The sequence below is a fragment of the Galeopterus variegatus genome, unplaced genomic scaffold (genome assembly GCF_000696425.1).
Source record: "Galeopterus variegatus unplaced genomic scaffold, G_variegatus-3.0.2 Scaffold670, whole genome shotgun sequence".
NCBI lineage: Eukaryota > Metazoa > Chordata > Mammalia > Dermoptera > Cynocephalidae > Galeopterus > Galeopterus variegatus.
In genome coordinates, this window is record NW_007726781.1 from 36180 (window position 1) to 62344 (window position 26165).

At 38.6% G+C, this 26165-nt stretch overlaps 1 protein-coding gene across 1 annotated transcript in view; it reads left to right on the top strand.

Annotated features, from left to right (window-relative positions):
- The window catches only part of ITCH (itchy E3 ubiquitin protein ligase), a 114738-nt gene that overhangs the window by 1408 nt on the left and 87165 nt on the right, over positions 1 to 26165 (top strand). Inside the window, exon 2 of the mRNA XM_008571249.1 lies at positions 3623 to 3699. The gene's annotated coding sequence lies outside the window, so the exon portion shown is untranslated. The remainder of the gene's footprint in view (positions 1 to 3622; positions 3700 to 26165) is intronic.

The window sequence follows — 26165 nt, forward strand, 5'->3', positions numbered from 1 at the left end:
AGTCCCCAGTCGCGAGGAGGGCCCAGCACAGCGGCCTCCTGCCCTTCTGTCTTCTACTCCCCTCCTCCCTCCATTGTCCCCCCGCGTGGTGGTCCCGGCCCGGGCGCCCTCTACGGTGCCCGCCACCGCCGCAGCGGCGCCGACTTTTGCAGACGTGGAGCTGTCACTGTCTTTCCTCCTGAGAGTTCCCTTTTCTTCAGCAGAGAAAAGAAAAAAGTAGCGTGGACGTATTGTAATGGTCGAAACATGATGAGGACATGACTTCTAAGTGGAGAGCTCAAGTTTTCAGACTTAGTTCTGGGCTGCGACTTAAAGAGGGAGAAATACAGGGTCTGTGCGCCCGAGGTAGACGTTGAGCTTAAAGTGAGAACTCTAACCAGGTGAACTTGAAAAGTCCCCGAAATTCACGATTCCCCGGTTACAACTCAAATTGTTGTCTTGATTATATTCGTATCCTAATCTTGTCACATTTTCTGCCAATCTTCCACTGTTGCAGTATACGTGTTTTGGAGTGGGGGGTGGGGAAGGAAGAGAGATTTTTCTTTGAAAATTAGTGAAACTCTGGATCAAACCACTTATTGCAGTTAGGTGGGTTTTCCCGCATGTGTTCCTAATATAATTAGGTTTTAAGGAAGTATGTAGAGGCAGTGTATTTCCACTCTCAAAATCGGCAGAGGACTTGATTCCTCAGCCTAAAGTTTTTATGGCAGATCTGGCGAGAGCCTGCACTGTATTCACGGGTTTACTGAAGGTACAGTTACTTCATTTTTAAGATTTAGAAACGAAGATGGAATTTCTACAGCCTTTTTGAACAGTGAATATATGTTTTTTGAGTGAGTTGAGTAGAGAATGCATGTTTTGGGGTTTGAGTGCAAAAGGAATTTCTTCATCTTCAGCATACAAGGCAGGTCAGCAAGGGTATGATATGAAATAAAAAAACGAGTGCAGGGCCGGCCCGGTGGCGCACTGGATAGTGCGCCGCTTGGGAAGCGCGGCGCTCCCGCCCGAGGGTTCGGATCCCACATACAGACCGGTTCCCGCTCACTGGCTGAGCGAGGCGCGGGAGCAACACCGAGGGTTGCGATCCCGTTGCCGGTCCCGGTCTGGTACGGGGGGTCCCGGTCCGGTACGGGGGCGACACTGAGGGTTGCGATCCGTTGCCGGACACGGAAAAAGACAAAAAAAAAAAAAAGAAACGAGTGCAGAGTACTTCTGCACTGTATTCTAGAGTATATCATTTCTACAGTCTTTTAAAAATCGTATGTTTACACCGATTGGGTGAGACAGGCAAATCAGTGGTCCCCAAATTTGACCATTAGAATGATTAGGACAGCTTTTTACTAGTAGAAATTCCAGGGTCTCACTTTCTGAGATTGATTTAGTACGTCTGGGTTGGCTCATAACAATTTATTTTTAAAACATGCCTCAGGTAATTCTTATGGTTTTGGGAGCCATGGAGGCAAACAATACTGTGCACATACCAAGGACAGCTCAAAAAACTTTGAGACAGGAGAGGAGGAAGTGGCCATTTCTGTCTGGGGGTTGGCCAGAGGAGGAGGCAAGACCTAACCTTGGACCTGACTTGGGTCTTAGATGATGAGTAAGAACGTGACAGGGGTGGAGAAAGGGTAGGCAGAGGAAATGCCTTAGTGCTGTGTAGAAATGCAGGGGGTTGTGGAAGAAAAAGAGTTCTGGGAGCAGGGAGTGGGATAGAGAAAGAGTATATGGAATGTGAGGCTAGAAAGGTAATTGGAGGCAGCTATATAAAAGTTCTGAGTATAAGGCCAAAAATTTTGACTTTTATGTTGTTAGAAATAGATACAGGTTTTAGACAGGAAAGTAATGTGAGTACATGTGTATTTTAGAAAGATTACTCTGCTGATAAGAGTGAAAGGGTGGGGTAGAGGCTGTTGCAGAAGTCCAGGTGAGAAGTGACAAAGTCTGACCTTGGAGAGAGGCTGTGGGGATGATCAAGGAATTGGATTTAGCTCTTTTACTAGTGCAGTATTGTTGCCATATTTTTGTATGAGGATTTTTATAGCGTTCGTCTGGGTAAATCACTCATTTTCTGTCAAAAGAACCTATTAGGAAGTCTGCATAATGTTGCCTGGTTATATATGTGAGAATGAATTGTTTATTAGCATCTATGAGAAATTAGAACTTGGTCAGGTGCAATTTGGAAGAGAACCGAAAGTTATGACTATCAATGCTATAAGTCTAAGCTTGTTGGCAATGTTTTTCTCTTAGCCTACAGAAACTTTTTTTTTTTGGCGGCAGGCCAGCATGAGAAGCTTGGTATTTGAACTTTAGAGTTGGAAGAGATTACAGAGATTATTTAGTCCATAGTGGCAAATATATTTTGGTTTACAGGCCAACTCTAATTGGAAGTAGCTGCCAGAAGCACTGTGTTTTAAAGGATTCTGGTTGTATAGGTTCTCTGGGAGAGTGTGTTATAATTGATTAGTGATGCTTCCTATAGACAGTTATGTAGTGGGTGGCATATATGTATATGCTAGGAATATGCTTTTCTTAGACTAGTCCAATTTTTTAGTTTTCTGCTTATTTTTTAAAAGTTTAAATAATTTACCTAAAACCAGTTAAGAGTCAGAACTAGAACTGGAACCAGATCTGGTACTCTCCAGTTTACCAAGATGATTGTGTGCTACTAAAGATCTTCTGGTATTATTAGACTGGGAGAAAAAGAGGGGTATTTCTAGCCTGTACCTCTTGACTGTTTAGGCAAGAGTTTAACAAGAAACTTTGGCCTAGAAGTAAGTTTTGTTGTATTCATTCAGGCTTAAGAAACTTACGTTAGTATTATTAGGAAATAGTCACCTGGTTTTTGTTCTTTTTTCCCCACTTCCTTTCCTGTTCCTCACCTCCCCTACCCCCCACCCCATTTTGGGTTTTGAGGATTGGTTTTCTTTACATGATTTAAGGCAAAAGTATATAAAGTTACTATTTTCTGTATTTGTAGTACTTAGTCAAATTCTGGACTCATAATAAACACTCAGTAAAGGTATGTTGATTTTTGTGGCTGTAAATGATACTGGCTTTGAGTTAATAGAAATTAGTGAGGGGGTTCACAGAACTGAATTGCAGTGTTCTCTGGTTGAGAGGTCGGCCCTCAGCTGAAAATGTTAGGTTGGAAACTATCTTCATAACTAGAAGCAGTTAACCAGAGCTATTCCTGCCTCTGTCCTCCAGTCTAGCAGTAGTACACTGTCCTTGGAAAACTACTGCCAGCTCAGCTCTTATGGTGGTTTTCAGACCTGACTAGACCCATATGTTATAGAGTCTGTGGAGTGCTTTTTCTTTTCCTGTTCCTAAGAGCCTCCAAGTTGCAGGGACTGTCCTTACAGTGACCCTTATAGGCAGGGTGTGTGTTTATATGGCCATCCTCATTTTGCCACGTGACCATTATACCCAGGTGGGTATCACCCCATACTATGTATGAGTCATTTCCTCCCTGCTCACCCCCTTATCCTGCCTGTCCCATCAAAAATTATTTATCCCATGAAAGTTTTTAAAAAGACATGTGCTGTCAGATCCTCAAGATCTACAAATCTGATGTGTTTAACCATAGGAGTAATGTGTTAATGCATCCTCTTTCCTCTCTCAGGTAACATGCATTTCACAGTGGCCTTCTGGAGACAACGCCTTAATCCAAAGAAGTGACTCAAACAGTGAGAAGTTCAGGTATGGTGACATTCCTGGGAGAGAGGTTTGGGGGCAGGAGTGGTGTAGAGTGCAAGCCCTGGTCATATAACTGCTATGGAGAGGTATGGGGAGAGAGTTGATGTTGGCTGCATCAGTTGGTTGAAGAAATAGGCAGTTTCCACTTGGATACAAAACCCAAAGCCTTCTTTCTAAGCATTATTCTGTGAGCCATACTACGCTCTTAATTTCAGTCTTCTGACTTTTCTGTTTATATAGTTCCCTTATACATACACACACTTTTTCCACTTGTTTTGTTTTATGAACATTTATGTCTGTATATTTGTCCTGACATGTGCATGTATGTGGGTAAGAAGTAGAGGAATTAAAAAGAAGGCAACATGGGGCAGTGGAAAAAAAATAGAGGACTAGAAAGAAAAGATCTGGGTTCTAATGTGATTTTGCCATAAACAAGCTGTGTGACTTTTGGCAAATTATTTAATTTTGCCAGGCCTCAGTTTATATATCTGTAAAATAGTTGTATTGATTCTTACCTCCCTCCCTGGCATTGTGAAGATCCAATAAAGTAATACATATTAAATCTTTAGGAAAGAAAATGAATTCAGAACCTAAGACATTATCTAGATCCACAAGTGGGGAGAAGTTGGTAATAATATTGTGAAGGAAAACATGAGGGCAAGACAGATTTACTTTAAAAGGTCAGGAGAAAGAAAAGGAAGACTACTGGGTAAGAAAAAGTAGAGTGTAAAGTCAAGCAATAAGAGAATAGTGAGTGAATGAAGTAGAGCAGGTAAATTGCTAGGTATGAAAGCTGAATAGGAAGACCATTAGTAAGATAGAACTACATATTTTCCAGCAATCCCACTTATGGGTGTATATCCGAAGGAAATAAAATCACTATCTTTTTTTTTTTTTTTCCTTTTTTTTTTTTTTTCCTTTTTTTTTTTTTTTCCTTTTTTTTTTTTTTTCCTTTTTTTTTTTTTTTCCTTTTTTTTTTTTTTTCCTTTTTTTTTTTTTTTCCTTTTTTTTTTTTTTTCCTTTTTTTTTTTTTTTCCTTTTTGTCTTTTGTACTGACCGGTAACGGGATCGCAACCCTTGGTGTCGCGCCCGTACCGGGGACCGGCAACGGGAGTGCAACCCTTGGTTTTGCGCCCCCGCACCACGCTCAGCCAGTGAGCGGGAACCAGTCTCCACATGTGATCCGAACCCTCGGCGGGAGCGCCGCCGCGCTCCCAAGCGGTGCACTCTCCAGTGCGCCACCGGGCCAGCCCAAAATCACTATCTTGAAGAAATACCTGCACTACTATGTTTATTGCAGCATTATTCACAATATCCATGATAATGAAAACAACGTAGGTGTCTGTTGACAGATGAATGAAGAAATTGTGATATGTATATATATACAGTTGTCCCTTGGTATCTTCGGGGGATTAGTTCCAGGATGCCCCTTGAGCACCAGAATCCGCAGATGCTCAAGTCCCACAGTTGGCCCTGCAGAACCCATGGATATGAATAGTTGGCCCTGCATATAGGCGGGTTCCACATCTTACAAATATTGTATTTTTCATCTGAAGTTGGTTGAATCCACTGATGCAAAAACCCCATATAGGGAGGGCTGACTGTATATTTATTGGAAAAAATCTGCATATAAGTGAACCTGCGCAATTCAAACTTGTTTAAGGGTCAATTGTATATATAATGGAATATTATTTAGTCTTAAAAAAGAAAGAAATAAGGAAGTGCTGCCATTTGTGACAGCATGGATGAACCTGGAAGAAATTATGCTGAGTGAAATAAGTCAGACACAGATAAGTACAAATACATTTATGTGTAGAATCTAAAAAATCCAACTCATAGAAATAATAGAAGGATGGTCATGAGGGTTTTGGGAGTGGGGGAATGGGAGAAATGGGGAGATGTTGGTCAGAGAGTACAAACTGCAGTTATAAGATGAATAAATTCTGGAGAACTAATGTACAACTTGGGAACTATAATAAGTAGTATGTAATATATTGTATATTTGGAATTTGCTAAAGGAGTAGATATTAAGTATTCTCACCCCACAAAAGTAACTGTGTGGTGATGGATGTGTTAATTAGCTTGATTGTAGAAATCATTACATATTGTATAGGTATATCAAAACATCATGTTTTACACCTTGAATATATACAGTTTTTGTTTGTTAATTATACTTCAGTAAAGCTGACAATAAAAAAGAAACTTAAAAAAAGGAAGCAAGTGGTTCCTCATTTGTCTAACCGTAACCTTGAGACTATTAGTTATCATTGTCTTTACCACCTGCCTTTACATAAATGTCCCATGCATGCTTAGGTTCTTGTCTCCACTGTAAACATTAGTGTTTATTATTCATTCATCTGTGTGACACTTTGTGTTTAGTTTATATTTGTGTTAACAAATTGCCCCATAATGCTGGAGACCAGGCTGTGATTTGCTTACTGTGGTGTCCCATTTGCTGTAATCAAATGTATGCTTAATCTGTTCTTTTTGGTAATTGTGGAGAATAAGGAAGGAGATGGTGGGCAATTTGTGAGAGATATTAGAAAGGAAGTGGGTGATAGGGAAAGTAGACAGATGAGATGGTGAGGAAGAAGTCTCAGAAGGTGACAACAGGAGAGACATGAAAATGAAAAATATGTACAACAGAAAAGAAGGGGAAAAGGAGTTGGTGTTATCTGCAATAAAGGAACAAGGCAGCTTTTATGCCTTTAATGGTGACGTAATACCTCACAAAAAGTTATGTGGTGGAAAGATCATTCTCCATACCAAATATCTTTAAAATATTTTTCAAAGTATCCATTTCATGCTGAGCTGACAAAGCAGTTCTTTGTGGAAAGATACCTAGGCCAACATTCAGAAGACCTTGGTTCTATCTGTGGTACTGCTCATTTCTTAAATTCTGTGATCTTGGGCAACTCAGTTAAATCTCTCTGGGCCTCATTTCCTCACTTGTCTATTGAATGTTTTGAATATGATCTCTCAGGTTTTTTCTTTTTATTTTGTTTTGAAAAGAACATCAATCCCACTCAGGTGTTTTCTAGCTCACTCTATGATTATACTTTGTACTTCATGTGCTGACTCACTAATTTTTCTGGACTTTGTTGATATCACAATGTAGGATGGGTATCAGAAATATGAGACTTTATAATATCCATCGCTTTATAAATGAGAAACCATATTATTTTAAGTTCTGCTTTAAACAGTGGCACAAAGAGAGACTTGTAGGAAACCTAAGTGTAGAAACGTTAAGTTTGTAATATTCAACAAGCATTTTTGACCTGCTGTTGTGCTGTGTTCCAAGGGGTACTGAAATATAAATTTCCTGTTTCAAGGATTTTGTGTTTTCGTCAGGAAAACAAACTTGTTTGCTAGTAATTATCATAAAAAGCAAGAGGATAAATTCTGTAATAAAGGTTGCATTGCATTGCAATTTAAGATATTAACTTCAGATTTCTTAGGTCTTTTAATGTAGTTGAATATATTCTAAGTGCCACTCTGTACTAGGCATTGCAGGGGACTCATGACAAAAAGCAGTCCCTGCCCTCAAGAAACTTGCGCTTCTTTTTCATGTCTGGAAACTGCTTACCCTAGTAGATATATCCTTCTACCCCAAGAAAGAGATGATTTTTGTATATATCATCACTTTATAGGATAAGAATTCATCTGCATATTGAGATTACCTCAGTCCAGAAATATCTAATAACATGCTTGCTTTCTGAGAAAATATAATTTTATTGAATTCCATAATCTTTTCTCAGTCAGTTACAGAGAACTGTTTTTTTAAAGGCGAGAAAAATTTCAGAAATGCCACCTGCACTTAGGTGAACTTTAGTTTGCTTCTTAGTCATTCATGCAAAGAAAGAGAGTAGATTCTGAAATTTTGTCTTTTGCTTCTTTGTTCCAGAGAATCAGTTCACTTGCTAACAGAGGAAAGGATGCTAGTCTAAAGGATCATATTGTAGGGATTAACAGTGTGCACTAGAGTTAGGTTTATTTTGAATTTCGGCTCTAGCATGTACTGGCAGTATGACCTTGGCTGAGTGACGTGACTTCTTTGCATCTTCATTTCCACATCTGCAAACTGGGAATAGTAATAGCATATAAAGGGATAATGTGTTTCCGTTTGAATTAAACTTGGCTCACAGTAAGCATGAAATGTTAGTTGTTGGTATTATTGTCATTATCATCATTACTACCAACCTTGTCTTTTATAAAATTGTCATCTTAGTTCAGTAATTCATTGAATAAGCTTATCTAGGGTGAGCATTGTAAATTCAAATGCCTGTAGGGCTGGGTAAATATTTAAGTCAGTAATGGTAAATCAGATTGGGACTGTAAGTAAAGTAGGGAATTCATGTCCCTCCAGGGGAGCTGTTGTTAAAGCAGTTTTGGTTCCCTATTTTTTAAAAAAATTGAGTTAAAATTCATTCTCACCACAGAAAAGGAGTATGTGAGGTTATACATTTGTTAATTAGCTTGATTTAGCCATTCAACAATATATATCCATATTTCAAAACATGTTGTACATGATAAATGTATATCTTTTTGTCAGTTAAAAATAAATTAATTAAAAATATTAAGGTTTTGGGAATACACTCACAATGTATTGGTGATTGAAATTTTTCAGAAGGTTAAAATTAATTGAGGTGAAATTTACATAATATATAATTCACCATGTTAAAGTATACAATTCATTGTTGGCTCACTATTGACCTAGGGGAGGGTGCAGACCGAATGTCGCCTGAACATCTTAATTTTTTTCTAAAGAGAAGCTGGAAGTCCAGATTTTGTAAGAAATTTTTATTTTTAGATTTTGGCAACTTATGAAATTGTAGTATAAACACTGTGGGCCAAACAAATCACCACTGTGGGCAGAATTTGTCTTGTGGGTTGCCGCTTTGCAACCTCTGATCTGGGGCTTGACTTTGTGCAGCATAACCCATGTTCCCTGCCCTCCAGGAAGAATGTCATTACCCGCACAAAGATTTAAAACTGTAATACCTCAAAGCAGTCTAGTGCTGGACAAGAGGTATGCAGAATAAATATTAAGGCAGAGAGAAGGAGGGAAGTTATTTAAGATTGGGATTCAGAATGCACAAAGGTGCAGAGGCAGGAACGAACCTTGAGGTGGTGGTAGTGCAGTGAATAGATCAGTTGCAGTTTAGTTTAAGAGGGTTTGTTTGGGCCTGGTAATAGGAGAAAGTTTGGAAAACTTGAGGAAACCAGCCTCTTATTTTGGGATAACTGAGACCTATTGGCTGATAGGATGAAATGGTGTTTTATGAGGATTTATTTGGCAATCTTGAGGTCTGTGGTATTTACTGGCGTTGGGAAGGTCTAGATGCAGGGAGACCAGTCTATGGAGGTGGCATTGGGAATGATAAGAAAGTGACAAAGGCTAACGTAAGAGACAAAAGCTTGCAGTAGATAAAGAGGGTCAGTTTTGAAAGCTTTTTTTCCTATTCACTCTTGTAAAAACTGGGATATGTGAAGATAATGTATACAAGCTGTTCCTCTTTTCATGTTGTGCACCATGCTTCATCACTCTCATCCCCAGCACTCTCCTTAATAATGGATCACATACACATTCTTATGATTCCCCAGCTTGCACAAGTAGAATAGAAAGAAAAAGAAAAACCGAAGTAGTTCAGTTGCTTATCACATTTCTAATTTCAGGTTTTTGATGATCTCAGTCTCTGACAAGTTTCATAGTAGACCTTAGTTTACACGTGGAATTTTTGTATTTACAAAGTCTGGAAACACTAACAAACGGTTTGCTCTTGGAAAAGATGTAGAATTTTTCTGCAGAAACTTGATACAATAGTTCATGATTCAGAACGTTTGAAGAAACCAATAAACATTGTAGAAAAGTGGAATGTGTTTATTCTGTATAACCTGAGAAAGTGATTTTTAGGATTTTATTTTCACCAGGCCTTTTATTCTGTTCATACTTTCTCATGAACATTTTCTTGACATACACAGAGAAGTTATCCTTATTCTTGGCTAAAATGCAAAATGTTGTTATTTTAAATATTCTGTTTTGTAAGTAAGCTGACTAGTGTGTTATATATAGTCTGGATAATATCTGAGATGTGGCAATGTTTTCCTCATGGATGAATAAGAATACTGAACTGATCTTCTGAAAAGTACATCAAGTTGCCATCATCATAGAGATGCAGCAATAGGGTCAAATGAGCTAAATCTAAATCTCATTTAATGAGGAAGGGAGTTTTTTTTATTTTTGAGGTATGGTCTGACCTAGTTTATGGAGTTCATTTGTTGTGAAAAATTAAAAGGAATTTTCAGGTGGTTCATTTAATTATAGCTGTGCTTTGGAAATGGGAGGACAAAGAATATGAGAGAGGGATTAGCTGCAATTACTTCTGTGGAAAGTCAGTTGTCAAAGGGAAATCCCAGATTATTTTTTTCTGTTCTTGAATTTTTTTGTAGGAAAGATATTTACAATAGGTCTTAGTTTAACAACTATATTCTGTATATATTTAATGTGCAGAACCTTGCTGCTACTGTTTTTTATTGTCCAGAATGTTGCTGACATTTATCTTCTGTCATCTCCTCTCCTTTTGTTTTCGCCCTTGGGAGGGTTCTACTTTTCATTTCTTTCTTTCATTTTGCTGGGATTTCAGGAGAGATGGAGATGGCATGTGTTCAAACTGCCCTGTTAGTTGATTTTACTATATAAATTGATGTGTTCATCTCTGAGAGACAAAGAATATTATGAAGATATTTGTCTAATTATTTTTTTATTGTGGTAAAATATACATAACATAAAACTTACCTTTTAACCATTTTTAAGTCTTCAGTTCAGTGAGGTTAAGTACGTTCACCTTGTTGCGCAACCATTACCACTGTCCATCTCCTGAACTTTTTCTTCCTCACAAACTGAAACTCTGTACCCATTAAACAATAGCTCTTCATTTCCTCTCCTCCCATCCCCTGGTAACCACTGTTTTACTTTCTTTCTCTATGAATTCAACTGTTCTAGGTACCTCATATAAGGGGAATCAGGGCCCGCCTGTGGCTCACTGGGGAGAGTGTGGTGCTGATAACACCAAGGCCACGGGTTTGGATCCCTATATAGGGATGGCCGGTTGGCTCACTTGAGAGAGCGTGGTTCTGATAAGGGGAATCATATAATATTTGTCTTTTGTTGCCTGGCTTATTTCACTTAGCATAATGTCTTTAAGTTTCATGTTGTATCATGTATCAGAATTTCCTTCTTTTTAAGGCTGAATAATATTCCATTGTGTATATATATATATATGCCACATTTTTTTTATCCATTGATCAGTTGATGGATGTTTGAGTTATTTCCACCTTTGGGATACTGTGAGTAATCTGCTATGAACACTAATGTACAAATATCTTTTTGAGACCCTGTTTTCATTTCTTTTGTGTAATACCCAGAAGTGGAATTGCTGGATCATCTGGTAAGTCTGCTTTTAATTTTTTGAGGAATCACCATACTGTTTCCACAGGGGCTGTACTATTTTACATTCCCATGAGCAGTGCAGAAGGGCTTTAATTTTCCACATTCATGCCATCATTCGTTATTCTCTGTTTTTAGCTTTTTCCTTTTTTTATAATAACCATCCTAATTTGTATTTTTCTAGTGATAGTGATGTTGAACATCTTTTCATGTACCTTTTGGCCATTTGTGTATCTTCTTTGTATAAATAGCTGTTCAGGATTTTTACACACTTAAAAAAATGGATTGTTTGTTTTTTGTGTCCTAATTATTTTGTAGGCTGTTGCCCATATCTTTTCTGCTTCTGGGTATACTGCTACAGCTCCTTCTCCTTTTTTGTTGTTGACAAAGCAGCTGGAAACATTCTTTCCAGTGTACTTGTACAGTTCCACAGTAAATATTTGTTGATAAAATGTTAAACATAGTGCTTTCTGGAAAGGTGAAGGTTGGTCTGGAACAGGACCTCCTTTACATTTTTCTCTAGTTTTGGATTTGTCTGTTCTTCCCTTTAACCATTTACCTACTCAGCTAAGCATTTATAAAGAATTAAACTTTTAGGCAAATAAGTTCCTGTGTCATTTAAATTTCATTTTAGAGAAGGAAAATGTAGGATCTTATTAAAAGAAATTTGATTTCTTTTAATACAAAAATACAAGCCTTAGGTGTTCAAGCAAGGGTATTACCTTTTGAAATTCTGAAGGGGAAAAAAAAAATCTCTTTTAATCACTTCAGTGATTTACTTAACTTGATTTAAATTTCTGTTCTGAGACTGTGCTGTTTGTCAGAGCTTTTTGATTTTTGTCAAGTGAGGAGGTTGGGAGTGAGCCTATTCTCAATTTGAAAAGGACTAAACTGAGTAGGTTCAAGTACAGCAATATTTTTTGTTTGGTTGTTTCCCTGTTATCTTTTTGGCTCCTTTATGGAACCATGGTTTTAAATCATGAAATTAACATTGAGCAAGGCTAGAGATCTCAGTTTTTGGCCACATCTTCTGTACTGATCTTGGGTGATCCATTTTGATTGGGTCATTTGTCTTATTATTGATTTATTAGAGTTCTTTGTAAATTCTGGATATAAGTTCTTTATGAAATAGATATTTTGCAAATATCTCTCAGCCTTTTGCTTGTCTTTTCATTTTCTTAATGGTGTCTTTTAAAGAGTAGGAGTTCCTAACTTTGATGAGGCTCAATTTCTCAATTTCTTTTCCTTCATGAATGATACTTTTGGTGTCATATCTAAGAAATCTTTGCCTAATTGTCAATCCATGTAACTTTCCTAGATTTTCATTTGCTTACCTGTAAGAATAAATAAGGTGTGTGGTACTTCGCCTTCTTTGGAATAATATTTTTATTCTGTTCCTTTTTGTATTCAGTCAAAGTAGAGGAGGTAATCTTAGAATTGAATACTAAGGTGAAAATCTACAGACCTAAATTGGAATATAGAATTGGCTCTGCTTTCATAATCCTATTTGTTTCCTAATGGATAGATGGTAATTTGGTTCCTCCCCCATCCCGTAGTTAGGGCTGTTGGGTGTAAAGGATTGTCTCTGTGTCATTTTCTTCTGAGTTTTTAATACAATCTGAATAACAATGATTTTAGCTCCTTTTAAGGGAAATGCATGAATTTTGTTTATAAATTATACATACATGTTATTCAATAACTCAATATTGACTTCCAGTTTACGTGATGTTTAGAAATTATTTGAGAAAGGTTTCCTGGACGAATGGGAGATGGTGGACATTAGTGATATGTTTTGAGGACTCATAGGGGTTAGCAGTGATCAGAAACAAGAATTTCTTGGGAGCCAGGAAATTCAACTTTATAATTCGGTAGTATAATTTCATACAAGCATTGTTTGCAAGACAGTGATATTTATAGTGGCAAAACAATAGTTGTATGTATTGTTGCTTGTCAAATCCATTAAACTCTAGCAGTAAACAGTCAGTCAAAGCCAGAAAGAACTTGTAATAGTAGTTAATATTGAAATGTTTGTCAGAAAGCTATTTGGGGGAATGGGAAGAGATTGCCTTCTGGGATACCGGATACAGAGTTCAAATGGATGCTAAATGAATGGTGCCAATTTCCTTAGACTCTGTTTTCATACTGTTGAACCTTGAAATTGTAGCTTCCTGTTTTTCTCTTTGAATAGGATAATCATCTTTTTAAGCATATGCTTTAGAATCTATGCTGGTATATTTGGTTGAAAAATGGGAAAGGAGCTTTTAGTCATCTGAGATCATCGTGTGATCAGAGCCATGGTGTCTCTTATGGGGAGAGAGGATGTCTCACCTCCTACCTCCCTGTTAAGGTAACTCTCCAGTAAACAGGAAAGTAACGTTTCCCCATCATAACTGTGTTTGAATTTATTCCCACTTCTTTTGCTGAGAAATTAAATCATGGAAATGGGTATATACCCTCTACCCCAACCTGAAGAACTCTCATCCCCTCTGCCAATACCTTTAGCAGCCCATACACCCATTAGTAGAGAATGGGATCTAAAATTTGTTCCTTCTAGCTAGTTTCTGCTGCTGTGCCCCTAGGGAACAGGATCTAGTTTTCATCTTAGCTGGATGGTGTGGCTACTGATTGCATACACAAAAACCACTTCCAACTGAATTGAGGGGCTGTAGTCTATTCTTCACTTTTTGCTTTTAACTCTTATACACACAAACTCTTACTTCCCTTCCTTTGTATTTATCAAATTCAAGGAAGAAGAATGAAATTTATCAAAATTTGATAGCTACAAGTGAACTCTAGTGTCTGGCGAGTGAAGAGAGATTTTTCAATACAGTATCCTTTGATCCATAGCTCTTTCACTTGAGTAGGGGTTTGGGAAAATGGCAGAGTAGCCCTACCCAAGGATGACTACTCAGAATGTATTTCTAGTTACCATGTGTGCCTGTGTATTTCAGTAAGGTTGTTTGAGACTTTGACTTCATTAGGTTTTACTTCTCTGTATGCCGCTGTGTACCTTAGCTCTTTGAACTCTGTACTTTCTGCTTCAGCAAGGAATTTTTCTCCATATAGGTTTTGTATCTTTTTTGAAATGTGTTTTTGGTGGTTTCTTTTGAGGAACTATAGGCCTAGAGAAAGAAGGAAGAAAAGAAAGACCACGGTGGGGCGTTGGACTTGCAGAGGGAGAGAACATACCTAGGGATCCAAAGTGGAGTGGGGAAAGGGGGATGGGGAGGGAGGTTGGGGATAATTGGGTGGGGGACATGGGCTTTAATCACAATTTGTGGTAATGGACATGCTGCCAGTATGGATCTGGCCATCACATTTTAGGCACAAGTGACAATTTGCTCTGTACACCATGAATATTCATAACCAATAAAATAAATAAATAAAAAGGAAAAACTGTAGGTCCACATTAAATTATTTAAAGGTCTTCTAAGCCAAAATAGATGTGGCCTATATAAATAGCTGATTATGTTGGATGTGTTATTTCTGAAAATAAACCAAGCAAATTTCATAATATTCTGACTGTTTAATAATTTGTCTATTAAGGGCCGGCCCATGGCTCACTTGGGGGAGAGAGTGGTACTAATAACACGAAGGCCATGGGTTTGGATCACTATATAGGGATGGCCACTTAGCTCACTTGGGAGAGCATGGTGCTGACAACACCAAGTTAAGGGTTAAGATACCCTTACTGGTCATCTTAAAAAAAAAAATTGTCTATTAATAAGATACATGTTTTAAAATAAGGCTATAAATGTCTATTGCTTATGGGACAAGATATTACTAAAATAATCTTGTGAAGTGTGTCTGTCCCTTTCCACATTTTTCTTTCCATTGCCTTTCAGGAAGATGTTAGGATTAGTTTTTACCTCTGGCAATATTTTAGCACCTTCTTTCTACATTAGGCATTCTATGTCACATTTTTTTTTTTCCTTTTTGTCTTTTTTCGTGACCGGCAACGGATCGCAACCCTCTGTAGCAGTGCGCCACCGGGCCAGCCCTCCTATGTCACATTTTTTTTTTCCTTTTTGTCTTTTTTCGTGACCGGCAACGGATCGCAACCCTCTGTAGCAGTGCGCCACCGGGCCAGCCCTCCTATGTCACATTTTTTTTTTCCTTTTTGTCTTTTTTCGTGACCGGCAACGGATCGCAACCCTCTGTAGCAGTGCGCCACCGGGCCAGCCCTCCTATGTCACATTTTTTTTTTCCTTTTTGTCTTTTTTCGTGACCGGCAACGGATCGCAACCCTCTGTAGCAGTGCGCCACCGGGCCAGCCCTCCTATGTCACATTTTTTTTTTCCTTTTTGTCTTTTTTCGTGACCGGCAACGGATCGCAACCCTCAGTGTTGTGCCCGTACCAGACCGGGACTGGCAACGGCATCGCAATCCTCGGTGTTGCGCCCGCACCTCGCTCAGCCAGTGAGCGGCCGGTCTGTATGTGGGATCTGAACCCTCGGTGGGAGCGCCGCCGCGCTCCCAAGCGGCACACTGTAGCAGTGCGCCACCGGGCCGGCCCTCCAGTGTGAGTTTTTACATGTACACAGTTCTTTGAATTTTGACAAACACATGGCAGCCTTTGTTTGCACTCCTTTATAGTCATTCCTCTCTCCTCACCTTCACCCCTAGGAAGCACTGATGTGTTTTCTGTCCCGATAGTTCAGATTTTTCTAGAATGTCATATAAATAGAATCATAGGATATATTAGTTTCCTAGGACTGCCTTAACAAATTACCTGGGTGGTTTAAAACAACAGAAATTTATTCTGTCACAGTTTAGGAGTCCAGAAATCCAAAATACAGTGTCGGCAGTGTTGGAGCCTCTCAGAGAATCTGCTCCATGCCTGTCTCCTAGCTTTGGGTGATTGCCAGCAATCTTTGGTGTTCTTTGGCTTGTACATACATCTCTTCAGTGTCTGCTTCTATCTTTACATGGTGTTCGCCCTATGTCATCACATCATCTTTACTCTGTGCATGTCTTTATGTCCAAATTTTCGTCTTATAGGGTAACTAGTCATTGGATTAGGGTTCATCCTAATCCAGTATAACCTCATTTTAAACTGATTACATCTGCAAAGACTCCAAAAGACCGAAGAAGGTCACATTCTGAGGTTTCAGGTGGACATAAATTTGGGGAGTTTCTGTTCAACCCAGTACCTAGGGTATGTACCTTCTTAATGTTTTAAATGTTACTTAAAAAAAAAATCTTCATACAGTGAAATTGACCTTTTTTGTATACAGTCGTATGAATTTTAACACATGGATAGATTCTTATAACTAACACCACAATTGGGGTACAGAACAGTTTCATCACACCAAACCTCCCTTGTACTACCTTCTTGTAGTTATGCCCACCATCCCCTCTTAATCACTGGCAACCAATGATTTGATCTCCATCCCTGTGGTATTGTCTTTCTAGAGTGTCACATAAATGTAATAATATGTATGTAACCTTTAGAGATGGGGTTTTTTTACTCAGCATAATGGCTTTGAGATCAGTCCAAGTTGTGCATGTATCAGTAGTTCATTTGTTTTTTTTTGCTGAGTAGTACACATTTCAATATATAGATGTACCACAGTTTATCTCTTCACCTGTTGAGGGACATTGGGATATTGCACACTTTTGGTGATTCTGAATAGAGCTGCTATAAACATTTCTGTTACAGATTTTTTATGGATAAATATTTCTCTAGGCAGGATTTCTCAGTCTTGGCACTGTTAACGCTTTGGACTGGGTAATTTTTTGTTGTGGTGTTGTCCTGTGTGTTTTAGGATGTTTGATGGCATCTCTGACTTCTCCCAACTCAATACTAGTAGTACTTCCCTCTCCCAGTTATAACAAGAATGTTTCCAGATATGACCAAATGTTCTGGGGGGCAAAATAGCGCCTGGTTGAGAACCTCTGCTCTAGGGTAAATACCTAGGAAGGAGATGGCTGGGTTACATGATAAGTATGTTGAACTTTATAAGAAATAGGCAAAATGTTTTCCACAGTGACTGTACCATTTTGTATTCTACCTGGCAGTATATGAGGATGCTCTGCATTCTTGCCAGCCCTTGGCATTGTCAGTATTTTCTTATTTTAACTAGTATAATAGGAGTGTCATAATATCTCGTTGTGGTAGGGTACTCTTTATATTCTTTTTTCTTTTTAACCAGCTTTTTATTTTGAAAAAAATAAAATAAAATCTACACAAAAATTGAAAGAATAGTATAATGAATACCATAAACACTTTGCCTGCATCGACCAGTTAATAATATCTTGCCATGTTTACTTTCTCTATTTAGAGAGATATACTTTAATTTTGTTGAAGCATTAAGAAAGTAAGTTGTAGTCATCCTATTTAACTGCTAAATATTTTTGCATTACTTCTCCCAAGTAAAAGGATATTTCCTATATAACCGTAAAAGTATACAATATCACCTCTAAGAAAATAAATCATAATTCCATAGTATCAGCTAGTATTCATATTCAAAATTTCCCAGTTATTTCCAGAAGTTTTCTCCTTAGATCTAGGAACCAATCAAGGTTTGCATATTACATTTGGTTTCACATATTACATTTAGTAGTTACAGTCTCTCTAGTCTCTTACTTTGTAATAATCCTCTTGCCTGTTTCGTTTTTGAAGAGTCCAGGCCAGTTGACTTACAGAGGGTCACACAGTTTGGATCTAATTATTTCCACATTGTTAGATTCAGGCTAAAAAATTTTTTGGCAAGTATACTATATAGTTTCTATTGCTGTGCAATAAATTATCCCAAAACTTAGTGGCTTAAAATAACAGTCATTGGCTGGTTAGCTCAGTTGGTTAGAGAGTGGTGTTCTTTTTTTTTGTCCTTTTTGAAACCGGCCACTCCGCGCTCAGCCAGTGAGCGCTGGGAGCGCACTGGTCATTCCTATATAGGATCTGAACCCGCGGCGGGAGCGCTGCTGCGCTCCCAGCGCCGCGCTCTCCCGAGTGCGCCATGGGCTCGGCCCTAGAGAGTGGTGTTCTTTTTTTTTGTCCTTTTTGAAACCGGCCACTCCGCGCTCAGCCAGTGAGCGCTGGGAGCGCACTGGTCATTCCTATATAGGATCTGACCCCGCGGCGGGAGCGCTGCTGCGCTCCCAGCGCCGCGCTCTCCCGAGTGCGCCATGGGCTCGGCCCTAGAGAGTGGTGTTCTAACGCCAAGGCCAAGGGGTCGGATACCTGTTCTGACCAGCTGCAAAAAAAAAAAAAGAAAAGAAAAATTCTCCCTGGGAGGAAAAAAAGTTGTTCGAAAATAACAGTCATTTATTATCCCCTTCAATTTCTGTGGGTCAGCAATTTGGAAGAAGCTTGGCTGAGCAGTTCTTGCAATTGCAGTCAGATGTCAGATAGGGCTACATTCATCTGTAATCTTGATTGGAACTAGAGGATCTGCTTCCAAGTTGATTCACTCCTGACTGGCAAATTGGTGCTGGCTCTTGGTAGGAGGCTTCAGTTTCTCTTCACTTGGACCTCTCTATAGGACTGCTGAGTGTCTTCATAGTGTGGTAGCTGGCTTTCCACAGAGGAATCAATCCCAGAGATCAAGGCAAAAGTTAAGATTCCTTTTACAACCTAGCTTTGGAAGTAGTACACTGTCGCTTCCATCATGTTCTCTTGGTCCTGCAGGCCAGCCTTGTTTCGCTGTGAGAGGGGAATTGCGTAAGTGTTTGAATAGTAAGAGGTGAAAATTGTTGGGGGCCGTCTTGGAAGCTGGCTAGCACAGCTTCTAAAATTGTAACTGATCAACAGTTCAGCTCTTTCTATATTTTCTTTCTTTTTAAACTATCCGGATTCCAGTGATGCCAAACTTGTTTTTCTTGCTCTTTGTGTTGCCCCATTATAAATATGTTTTATGTTCACAAGTTTAAATAGTTGCCTCAAAGTAGTTGGCTTTTGAGATAAAAATTCCCGTTTTTCACCTAAAAGGCTTTCTACTTTTCACTGTGTCTGTGATACTGGTCAGTTTTCTATGTTATTATTAGTTGTATTATGTAGAGTCTCTTGGTTTTCTAGGAGGACATTCACATTGCCTGTGAATTACACATTTTGTATCTAATAAGTAATGGCAGAGCTGGGACTTGGTGCTCAGTCCATTGATTTTGTAGTCAGTTCTTTTTCTATTGTATTATTTTCCTCTTTGGGCCCTGTTTGTTCACCAAATTTGAGCAAATCCCCTATTTCCTGTTATCTTTTTCTCCCTCAAGTGCTCTGCTGTGATATCTCTGAATTCTCCCTCCCCACAAAGTCAAAAGTAGTTACTACAGTCTGTATTCCCTTACTGTATGTTACTTTTTACATACAGAGAGCACGATGTCAATTTTCTATAATTCTAATTGTTCATATTATGGTTCTCCCTCACATTTTAAATTCTAAGAGGACAGAAACCCTTTTATTTTTGTAAATCTATATTGTTTACTATTACTATTGGAACCAAAGTGAAACTTTATGCAGTGTGTATTCATGGGTTGCTTTTATATTGTCATTATGGACCTAAGAACAACAGAAAAAACCCCAGCCTTTGTAACCTCATTTATTCGTAAGTAGAGGCTTTTTATATAGGTTATTAATGCTGGCATTTATTTGGCGAAATGTTGGGCAGTGGTGAGTGGTTTGGATTATAATAGATAATTTTAAGCCTTAGGTCTTAAAAGAAGAAATATATCCTAAATTCAAGGGGTTTTTTTTTAGGTATTAAAGAAAAGTTCACCTTGAGTTTAACTTTTTCATGTTTATTTATTTATTGATTGGACAGACATTTGAGGACTTAAAATTAATATGCTTCAGGCACTGTGTTAGGCTCTAGCAACTTAAGGATGAATGGCCCCTGACCTCAAGAAAACAGTCTGAGAGGGGTGGCAATTTTGCAGACAGATAATAAGAGACATCTTACTTACTAGGTTTAAGACTTACTAGGTTTAGGGAACACTCGTTCTATTTTATGGAATGATGTGTTGCCTGATTCTAGAATCACAATAAAGTCAATTGAGATCTTTTTTTAAAAAAAAAAAGACTTACTCGATTTAATACTGTCTTTAACACTTTACAGATATCATCTCCGTCTTCAAAACTACAATTAAATTGGGCCGGCCCGGTGGCGCACTCGGTGGAGTGCGGCGCTTGGGAGTGCGGCGGTGCTCCCGCCGAGGGTTCGGATCCCATATGGAGACCGGTCCGCTCATTGGTTGAGCACGGTGCGGGTGCAACACCGAGGGTTGCAATCCCGTTGCCGGTCGCGGTACGGGCGCAACACTGAGGGTTGTGATCCCGTTACCGGTCATGAAAAAAGACAAAAAGGAAAAAAAAAAACTACAATTAAATTATTTATGGTGGATGAAGAAAATTATATTACAAACTATTATGGATGAAGAAAGTATGGCTCAGAAATTCAGTAATTTGCTCATGTTCACAGAGTAGTAGTGTTGGAATGTGGATCTAGATCTGACTCCAAAGCCTGTGCTCTTAATTGCCATGTTATACTGTCTCCTGTAATATATGGTGTAGAATTGACAAGAAGAGGAAATTAATTATTTTTGCTTTGGAGTTTAGGGTGGACTACCAGATAAGGTACTTGAGCAGAGTGAAGGATAAGAGAAGATCTGATGGATAGGAATTTGGGAAAGAAGAAGCCAAATTTTGAGCAGAAGGAACAGGATAAGCAAACCATAGCAGTATTAAACAGATGGTATATGGGCCGGCCCCATGGCGCACTCGGGAGAGTGCGGCACTGGGAGTGCAGCGACGCTCCCACCGCGGGTTCAGATCCTATATAGGACTGGGCGGTGCGCTCACTGGCTGAGCGTGGTGCGGGCGACACCAAGCCAAGGGTTGCGATCCCCTTACCGGTCACGAAAAAGACAAAAAATAAAAATAAAAAAAATAAACAGATGGTATATTGGGGTACTGTGAATAATTCTGTGTAGTTGGAGCATGGGGTCTGTATGGGAGAGTGGCAGGTGAGATTACAGAAGTAGGCAAGCCAGAATCATGCAGGATCATGAGAGATGTTTGGAATTCATCTTAAAAATCCTTTTGGCAGCGCTGTAGTAGACAGATTGGCATCAGGCAAAGAGAAATGTTGAACTTACTCTGATAGTCCAAGGAGAGCCAAATGCAGGAAGTAGTAATAGGGGTAAAGAGGAAGATGTAAAAATTTAATTATAAAAATTTCCACCCACATCCATCTGTTTTATATTGTTTCAAGAAATTTTGCCTCTTCCATGTTTTCCAGTTTTCACCCATGAAGGTGATGTGTGTATGGTGTTCTGTGACCGAGATCATATGGTCCTCAAGACTAAAATATTTACTCTCTGGCCCTTTACAGAAAATCTTTGTAGACCACTATTTCAGATTGGAGACATTTTGTGATGTAATAACTGGAATCAATATGATGGAGCTTACTTAATACTGTATATTGGTCATTGTTAATGAAGTGACATAGGCCACATCAATCATTCAGAATCTACCTATAATGTATTTGTAAATTATATTAGTTAGGCTCTCCCAAGTTGCAAGATTTCTTAGGTAACGGGGGCTTAAATATATTTATGAAAATAAATAGTAGGAAATTCAACTGTGCAGTCAGGTCTCAGGAAAAACAGCACATTACTTTTTTTTTTTTAAGTCCTTTCAAGGACTAAAAACTAGTTTAACATTGGAGTATTCTAGATTATAGCACAGCTTTGGCAACCAAGTTATTTTGTCCTTCAGCCAGTGAGCGCACCGGCCATCCCTATATAGGATCCAAACCCGCGGCGGTAGCGCTGCTGTGCTCCCAGCGCCGCACTCTCCCGAGTGCACCATGGGCTCGGCCCAACCAAGTTATTTTGTCAGCCTGGCAATAGCTGGTGTCAGTTGATCCCTATTCCAGTGCTCTGACAAATTGAAATTTATGTACAGAACTTTTAACTTCACACTGCTTAAGAGCCAGCCAAGTTGGTTTAGCCTGTCTCTGTAGTAAATAGGCAGTTCCTGTTAGGGAAGAGTTTTCATGAGTTTTCCTTTTTTTCTCTGAATGTTCTTTTTTTATGGCATCCTGTTTTTGTTCTATAGATGTAATATGTGTTTATCTCTCTGAGGAAATTAATGTTGGGTTTTTTGTTTGTTTTATAAGTTTTCTTTTTCTTTGGCATCACCTTTCATGATAAAAGCTTTTCACATTACCTGCTAATGTATCGTGCTTAAGAGTAGCAGACTAAAAATCAGATTGGGAGCTCTGAATGTGTTTATAGGAAGGAGAATGCTTGTTAACTGAGAACCTCACTATAGAGTTATCTGGTGGACTGTCTAGGAAACTTCCAAGAGAAGACTTGTCCTGTCTCCTGCCTGGTTGATTAAGACCTGGTTAACAGTGGGCTGGGAGCCAAGCTGGAAGAGAGGATGGTGAGTTTTCTCATTTAGTTTGCATATGTTCTCTTAATTCTCCTCTGTTTTTGATACTCTTCTCCAGCTTTCAACTGTGCCTGGTATATCTCCCATTTCAGAGATGCTCCGTCACCCCCTCTAGATAGAGGGAAAAAACAACCCTGAGCCTTCTGGTGTGAAATAGAGGATTTAGGGAATCAAAATGCTTGTTAAGCAGCTTTCAACCAATCCTTCTTCTGTCCAGCTTTACTCCCTACTGCCAGAATTACCTGGTGCTTCCTCTTGGTTAAGGACACTATAGTGTAAATTATCTTGGTTCTTTGCTTTTCCCTTCTACTAGTACAGGAGTCACCTTTTTTGGGTGTGCGGTAACCAATAATGTACTTACTGTCTCTATAGATTTGCCTGTTTTGGACATTTTATCTAAATGGAATCATACAATATATGGCCCTTGTGAGTGGCTCCTTTCAGTTAGGATAGTATTTTCAAGGTTTATCCATGATGTAGTAATTCATCAGTGTTTCATTTTTTTTTTATTATTGCTGAATAATAGTTCATTGTATGAATATACCACATCTTAATTTATTCATTAATTAATTGATAGGCATTTGGTTTGTTTCCACTTTTTGGCTATTATGAATAATACTGTGAATATTTGTGTACAAGTTTTTATGAGGATGTATGTTTTCAGTTCTCTTGGGTGTGTGTGTGTGTGTGTGTGTGTGTGTGTGTGTGTATGAGTTGAATTGCTGGATCATATGGTAATTCCATGTTTAAATCTTTGAAGAACCGCTAAACTGTTTTCTATAGTGGCTGTACCACTTTACATTCCCACCAGCAATATATAAAGGTCCCAGTTTCTACATATCCTCGTCAACACTTGTTATCTGTCATTTTTATTATAACTATCCTAGTGGGTGTGAAGTGGTATCTCATTGTGGTTTTGATTCGTACATTTCCATTCTTGTACCCTTGTTGAAGATCAGTTGACCATATGAAACATCTTCAAAAAGTTCATGGAAAATGCACATTATGAAAAAGCTATGCATGATTTCAAAATTTTTTTGCACGAAAAGAAACTTGTACTAACTTATTATAACATGTTTGAATGGTATCTAGTTTGAGACACTAAGAACAATAAGACAGTTTGAAAAGAGACCCTATCTGAGCAACATGAATTATGCCAAAATTGAAGCAAAAATGAACATCAAACTTACAGTGAAGCTTGGGTGGAAGAATGGTGAAATTATTGATGCTTTATGAAGATTTTATGGGGACAGTGCCTCAAAGAAATAAGCAAATTACAACTGGATGACTCGTTTTAAGAAGGGACGAGGTAATGTTGAAGATGAAGCCTGCAGTGGCAGACCATCCACGTCAATTTGTGAGGAAAAAATTAACCTTGTTTATGTTCTTATTGAAAAGTACCGGTGATGAACAGTTGATACAATAGCCAACACTATAGACCTCTCAACTGGTTCAACTTACACAATTCTAACTGAAAAATTACAGCTGAGCAAACTTTCTGCTTGATGGGTCTCAAAACTGTTGTGCCCAGATCAGCTACAGATAAGAGCAGAGCAGAGTTTAAACAAGTGGGATCAAGATCCTGAAACATTCTTTGAGGAATTGCAACAGGAGATAAAGCATGGCTTTACCAGTAAGATTCTGAAGACAAAACACAATCAAACCCATAGCTACTAAGAGGTGGAAGTGGTCCAGTCAAAGCAAAAGTGGACTGGTCAAGAGCAATAGTCATGATAACAGTTTTTTAAGATGCTCAAGGCATTTTGCTTGTTGACTTTCTGGAGGGCCAAAGAACAGTAACATTTGCTTATGATGAGAGTATTTTAAGAAAGTTAGCCAGAGCTTTAGCAGAAGAATGCCCAGGAAAGTTTCACCAGAGTCCTTACCCATGACAATGTTCCTGCTCATTCCTCTCATCAAAACAAGAACAGTCTTGGGAAAGTTTTGGTGTGTAAATCATTATGCATCCACCTTACCTTACTGATTTGGTTTCTTCTGATTTCTTTTGTTTCCTAATCTTAAAAAAAAATCTTTAAGGGCACTCATTTTTCTTCAGTTCATAATGTAAAAAAGACTGCATTGACATGGTTCGATTCCTGGGACCCTCAGTTCTTTATGGATGGACTAAATGGCTGGTATCATCACTTACAAAAGTGTCTCGAAATTGATTGGAGCTTATGTTGAGAAATAAAGTTATCTTTTTTTTTTTTTGTCCTTTTTTGAGACCGGCCGCACCGCGCTCAGCCAGTGAGCGCTGTGGTGCACCGGTCATCCCCATATAGGATCTGAACCCGCGGCGGGAGCGCTCCTGCGCTCCCAGCGCTGCACTCTCCCGAGTGCGCCACGGGCTCAGCCCTAAAGTTATCTTTTAATTCCATTTCTCCACAGACTTTTTGAAGTCTCCTTGTATATGTGTGGGTTTATTTCTAGGCTGTCAATTCTGTTCCATTGGCTTATATTTTGTCTCTGTTTATGCCAGTGCCAAACTGATTTTATTACTGTAGCTTTATAATATATTTTGAAATCAGTGTGTGATGCCTCTAGCTTTGATCTTTCTCAATATTGTTTTGGTTATTAGGGGTCCTTTTTGGTTCCATATGAATTTTGGGATTGTTTTTTCTATTTCTATAAAAAAGGTCATTGGGATTTTGATAGGAATTGCATTGATTCTGTAGATTGCTTTGGGTAGTGTTAACATGTTAACAATATTGAGTCTTCTCATCCATGAACAGGGGATGTCTTTCTATTTATTTGTGTCTTTAATTTCTTTTATCAGTGTTTTGTAGTGTTCAGTGTACAAGTTTTTTACCTCCTTAGGATTTTATTCCTAAGTATTTTATTCTTTTTGATTCTATTAAGGGGATTGTTCTCTTAATTTCTTTTTCAAATAGTTCATTATTAGTGTATAAAATGCTACTGATTTTTGTTTGATTTTGTATCCTGCAGCTTTACTGAACTCATTAACTAGTTTTAATAGTTTCATGTGTATGTGTGTGTGTGGAGTCTTTAGTTTTTTTGTCATCTGCTAACAGAAATAATTTTACTTCTTCCATTCCAGTTTGGATGCCATTTATTTCTTCTTGCCTAATTGCTCTGGCTATGATTTTTCTTACTGTGTTGACTAGAAATAGCAAGAATGGGCATTCTTTCCTTGCTCCTGATCTTACAGGAAAAGCTTTCAGTTTTTCAACGTTGAGTATGATGCTAGCTGTGGGCTTTTCATATATGGCTTTTATTATGTTGAGGTAATATCTTTTTGTTGCTACTTTGTTGAGAGTTTTTATCAAGAAAAGGTATCAAATTTTGTCAGATGCTTTTCTCCATCTATTAAGATGGTCATGTGATTTTTATCCTTTATTTTGTTAATGTAGTGTATCACATTGAATGATTTTTATATCTCGAACCATCCCTGCGTGTCAGGATGAATTCCATTTGGTCATGTTGTGTGATCTTTTTTTTTTTTTCCCTTTTTGTCTTTTTTCGTGACCAGTAACGGGATCGCAACCCTCGGTGTCGTGCCCGTACCGCGACTGGCAACGGGATCGCAACCCTTGGTGTCACGCCTGCACCGCGCTCAACCAGTTAGCAGACCGGTCTCTATATGGGATCCGAACCCTTGGTGGGAGC